Source organism: Orycteropus afer, unplaced genomic scaffold (genome assembly GCF_000298275.1).
Source record: "Orycteropus afer afer isolate SDZICR_OR568_19922 unplaced genomic scaffold, OryAfe1.0 scaffold00001, whole genome shotgun sequence".
Taxonomy (NCBI): domain Eukaryota; kingdom Metazoa; phylum Chordata; class Mammalia; order Tubulidentata; family Orycteropodidae; genus Orycteropus; species Orycteropus afer.
Window position 1 is genome coordinate 6,719,297 of NW_006921588.1, and position 6,340 is coordinate 6,725,636.

A 6,340-nucleotide genomic window follows, 5' to 3' on the forward strand; every position below is an offset into this window, starting at 1 on the left:
ATATATTGAAATCCTCTGCCTTATAGTGTTTAATGTAAGAATTAAATGTATGCATTTCTTATTTCTCCTCATAATATTATCCTCAAAATACTACTACATTTGAGAAATTGCTTGACGTCCATTTTTTGGGCATGGCTATTTGGAAACTATCTTCCTAGAAGATTTTTCAATTGATATTTTGCCAGCATCCACCCTAACTCAATTTCAGTTGGGAACTTTAAGAGATTAAATAGAGGAAAAACTCTCTTTGTCCCTTTCACTCATCCACCCACCCTGGCTCCTGGACACTGAACTTCAGGCAAATGTCAAAGGACTGAATCTGCCAGCTATGTTTAAATGGCAGCCTAAAAGTTAGATACTTATCTATAGTTGTTTCCATTTCCCAGGAATTTCCTTAGCAAGCCAAAGAGTACTTTTTTTGTAAGATTTCCAGTTTTTATGCTGCTCATGAAAGTCAGAACAGATCTTTTCTGGAGAAAATTCATCCTTTGCATGTCTTGGTTTATAAGAAACTGCAAGATAAACAGCATATCACATGGAATAGCAAAAGAAAAAAAAAATTATTGTTGGGTGTGGTCATGTCGATATTAAACTCATAGTGACCCCATGTGACAGAGTGGAATTACCTCATAGGGTTTTCTAGCTTGTAATCTTGACAGGAATGGATTGCCAGGTCTTTTTCTCATGGAGCACTTGGTGGGTTCAAACTGCCAACCCTTCAGTTAGTAGCCAAACACTTAACCATTGGTCCACCAGGACTCCTTAAACAAACAAACAAAGACAGAAGAGATTTCCATTTTATCTGAATTACTATGAATTAGTATAAATATTTCTAAATTTAGATCTTCAAATACATACTTTACAGTTCCACATCTACATAGGTTTTCAGTGTATTTCTGGATCACAGGAGCAAATTTGTGGTCATATTTGAATGAGAGGAAAAGACCATTTATAGATCTTTGATAAATCTCAGCAGGAAAAATAGACTTGTCTGCAGCCTAGCAGTCAAGATCTTTCGTTACACCTTAATCATGAGTCCATCACTCCTTCATTATTTCTACATGCTACCACAGGCCTTTCAGTTCTAGTTAAGATGTGAATTATTTTTCCATGTGTAACTTAGCCATGTTCACCTTCATGTATGTGCACACAAACTTCTCTCCACATCGCACTAATTTTCTAAGACCCAGCTCAAAACTGTCTTCCTCAAGGAAATTTTCTTCTTTAAGGCTGGCATTATCTTTTTTTTTTCCTCTCAATTCATGTTCCTTTAGTTTTACTCAATTAAGAAAATACGTATTTTCCCAAGTATGCCTCTACTCAACAATCATGAACTGATAGTGGTGTGCTTGCCTTCCTTATATCCCTAGCTGCAAGGAATGCAAACCAAGTTGTCCCAAAGGGGATGACATCATCTGATGACAGAAAAGGGGAACTAGTTGGACCAATTTGTACATCTTCTGATTTTAGGTTGGAAAGTCAGTTCTTGAGAAAGAAGACAAAACAAAAGAAAATGCTTAGCAGTCATGAATATTAGCTTTTCCACTGGACCATACGGCAGATCTTGTGGAAAAAGATTGTTATCTGTATCCTTCTATCCTCCAATTACCTGCATCTTATACTTTAAATAAATTTTTATTGTCCCAAACAGATTAAAAAATATGATTAGTTTTTTTATAGCATGTCTTGTACTTACATAAAATTAAAAATCCATAAACTTCTATTAAATAATTTATCTTATTATTTTAGATGATCAATAAAAAAGAAAAGGTATTAAATTTTCTCATTGAAATTGCTTTCCAACATCAAAAATGGATGTATTGTAGTAAAAATAATGCTTTTTATATATAAAGTAATTTCTATTGCATTTTTGGCTTATCTAAATTTCTTAGTTTGATTAACTGTTCAATTGAAAATCTTACACTGATGAGAAAAAATTTCATGCTTGATGCATGTACTTAAGAAAAGTTAGTTGATATTATGCCCATGAAGATATTGTTTTATTTTAAGATAGGCACGGCAGATGAGAATTCAGACTCCAGCTCTTCTGGTTTACCATCCTTCATTATCCAGAGCATATCTGAAGGTCTCACACCAAGATCATTGGCCTTCTATATCCCAGTTGCGATTATTTTCCTCACATCAAAATGCTTTCTGGTAACAGTGTCTAGATGGGCGTGACTATGAGCTGGTATCACAACTAGGTGAAATACAAACCTTAGTGAATCCTATTATGCTCTCCAGGAGTTTATCATAATCTGGACACACATTTCTTTCTATACCACCCTGCCTTCACTGATATTTACCAGGACACACAAACATATCATTTTCTCTCTGGATTGCATTTGGAGTTTTAACCCAAATCTAAACAACTGCACCAACTAAAGCACTGATTATTCTGGTTCCTTCAACAAAGTGAGTAACTGGAAAGATGAGTTAAAACAAGGGAGTGGCAGATTATCAACCAAAAATGCAAATCTTTTCCAGTGGAAAAAAGAGCTGGGGAGAGATGCACAAGCACAGCTGTGATGAACTCAGAAGGCCAGTGAATGTCAGCAGTGCTCTCTGCAACAACAGTAGGAAATCAATGATCTTCATCATGAAAAACACATGGAAGAGCAGTGTGTCAAGCACTTTCTCTCCTCCTGTCTCTTCTCTTTTTCTGTGTCCTCCCTCCCTGTTAGACTGCTCTATGTGTTATTCTTTTTTAAGCTAAGGAGATGCTTTGTTTTTATGAACATTCTCTATATGCTTTTATATCACTGTAAAGCCATTTAAAAATATACCTTTGCCAATAGTCACTTAAAAACACTGAATCCATGGCACAACTGCAACATAAGTTAGGATAACTTATAATACAATTATAAAATACAAACTAGGTCTTCTCTTCTGTTACTAGGGGTGGGATCAGGTCACCCAGCTTCCATGAGTGAAACCATATTTGGAGAATTGTGTTTTCTTTAAATGTATTAGAACAAATACAATCACGTGTGGAGTAAGAGCCACAGGTATGGTTGAAAAAAATGCCATGTTGTAGTGGAAAGACTGGGATATATCTAACCATAGATATTACCAGGATGGAGGTAATGATATTAGCAGTAAGATATGATAGTCAATTATTTGAGTGATTAGAATGATTGATTGTTTAAGGCCCATTTTCTTTAATTTTCTCTTAACATCCAAAATGGAGTAAAATGTCAGTTTGTTTTTGTTCCTGAGTCAGAGTCAACTTAATGCAGTGAGTTTGGTGTTTTTATTTTATTTTATTTTATTAATAGTGCTAAAGTGATATGCACTTCTTGTTAGACAAGAAGTTCTATTTTTGTACAAGACAAATTTCTTTGACATTTAGTAAAATGGAGTATATGCAATGTACTAAATATCTCTATTTAGGAATATTAAATATAAATATCTCTATTTCTATATATTATTTTTATATCTTTTACTGTTAAATCTAAGATTCTGAACCTTTATATTTTCCAGCTGAAAATTACCTCAATAACAAAAGAAAGTTGAAAAAGTTTACTTTTTGGAATTGAAATTCAAGAGCACATTTTCCAAGTTTTTTTTTTTAACCATATTTTTCACTTGAATTAGTCCCTGATTATGGTACTCATTGTCATCCAGTTGATTCTAACTCATAGCGAGTGACCATATAGGTCAGAGTAGAACTGCCCTGTAGAGTTTCCAAAGCTGTAAACAATGCGGAAGCCGACTGTTGTATCTTTCTCTCGTGTATAGCCTGGTGGGTTCAAACCTCCGCTTTTTCTTTTTGCAGTTGAGTTGCTTAACCCCTGCACCACCAGGGGCTTATTTTAGTAATTATGGTACTGATATTTTTATACAATTTAGGAATTGGATGAATATAAACTTTTTGTTTGTTTTAGTGGGGAATTGTAAAAAGGATGCAGAGAAAGAAAGTTTTAGTATTTATGGCCAATTAAACAATTACTGTACTGGTCTTTTGACCCATCATGGATCTTTGGGCAATTTTTAGTATTGTTATAATTTTTAAAATGTCAGTGAAAGCTCACTAATTTATACTGAGTGATGATGAAGTAAATCTGAGGTCATGCAAGCTAATTCATATATGTCCTTATGTGTGCTTATATATATGTCTATATACAAATTTTTAGAGATTAACAAAACTTTGAGCAAGTTCAACTTCCTGGAAACTGTCTTAATGCACATCAGGATAATTTGTATTAGTTACAGCAATTTTTCTCCATATAAATGGATAAACATCTATAAGCGTCCTCTTATGTTGTCCCCTGAAATCTGTCTACTTAATAGGCTAGTGAAAGGAAAGGAACTACTGGCCAGCAATGTTGTAATTGTCAAAATTCCTGAAGTATTGTAAGAATGTCCTCCTGAATGAAGTCTTTATATGTTTATATTTTGATAATGATTTTATTTGTCATCGTTACTTATTATTGTGATTATACTTGAAAATTCGTAGAAAATTAGAATTCAGCTCATTACCTAGAACACTGACTCATCCCTGAACAGTTTGAAGACTTCATGAAGTTTGCTGCAAGGGCTAATGCAGAGGCTTGGATGCAGCATCTTGTAGGAGTTCCCTGTTGGGTCTTCAGTTAATTTAATCATTTTCAGGATTGTAGTTCTCCCTCTATAAACCCACTAGACTCTCTATCAAATATAATTTGTCATCTGAGTCATACTTAGGAATTTTCACCAATATCCAACACAGCTGCAACAGCTCTTCAAATGCAGCCAATTCTGTCTGAAGATAAAAAGAAGGCATGAGATAGGCCAAAGACAAACCCATTGGCTTTTCATGCTTCAAAGGAAAACTGATTTTAATTGCTTTCAATATTCTTCATATTCAGATATTGAATGGAGGCTTAGATGTAGGGGGGTTTAACACAACTAATTTTTAAAAACACAAAATTTGAGAGATTCTACAATCTTCCCTCCACAAATGAATGGAAATAAAAATGGCCTGTCCATGTTTAAACATATTTTCACTATTCTTCCATGTTTAAACTTATTATCACTACCTCCCCTTCTGGTCAGCATGATTCCTCATGTAAAAAATATTCTGCTTAATTGTCTACACTTTGCTTTTGTCTCTCTGTTAAATCATGTTCAAATAAGCTCTGTCTTGAGATATGTTATTGGTCTATGGAAAAATACCAACATCAGATCCTTGTGGAAGGATATAGCAAATGCACTCCTTTTGTTCTCAAAGATCCAAATGTGGCGCTCTGGAGTCTTGGTGTTTGTGTGAAAACACCCACTCTAGTAGCTTTTTGACATATTTATATTTATTTCTATAAATAAATATATATTTTATTGCTCATTTTATTCGTGCTTATACATTTTTAAAATATATTTCCTACCCTCCTCCACTTTTAAAATCAACCATAGCAGTAAGCACAGTCCTTTAAACAGAAATTTTGTTGCCATTAGGTGCCATCTAGTTGATTATGACTCATAATTATCCCATGTGACAGAGTGGAACAGTCCCAAAGAGTTTTAGCAAGCAAGCACTTAACCATTGCACCACCAGAGCTACTTTTGTATATAGTTGCTATTGGCAAATGTAACAAAGAATGACAGGATTAGAATGGTAGTACTTAATATACTTGGTATTTAATAATGTAGACATGTCTTAAAGATTTATAGGGCCTAGACCAAGGATCAGCCAACATCTTTCATCATTTTACAGGTATTAGACACATTTCATGAAGTGATTACATCAAAACATCTGACCAATAAAAATGTAACACTTCAAGTAGAAAGTTTTTACATAAAGACTGTGCCATCTTGCTCATACAAAGTGCTAATCTCTGGATGATGGTACTGAATACATTAAGATAGTTTATTTCTCTTCTCTCATGTCCATCCACCCTCTCCACTTCCTATCTCCATTCCAACTTTAGAAGTTTAACATACTTTTAGATAATTCCTAATATGCAATTCCACCTCTTTCAGGCACTACCTACCTTCTTGACAAACTGTATAGTCGTCTTTTTCCATGATCAAATCTATATTTGGTTGTTTCCATGCCTTTGCTCATGCTGTCCTTCTATCTGCAATGAAATTTCCTTGCATCCTTATGCTCAAATCCTCAGTCAGTATTCAAGACTCAACCCTAAGATGACTTTATCTATGAAATCTCACTGATTTGCCCTGATGAAATAATTCCCCTCCTTCTCTAATCTCCCTCATCTATATTTTCTCCATGGCTTTTTGTCTCCTTTGACTTATAGTGTGTGTGTGGTTTTTTTTTTTTTTTTTTTTTAAATACAACTTACTAGACTGATTCAGGCTTATCCATTGTTTTATACCCCCAAAGTAGCTTTTGCATGGCTCT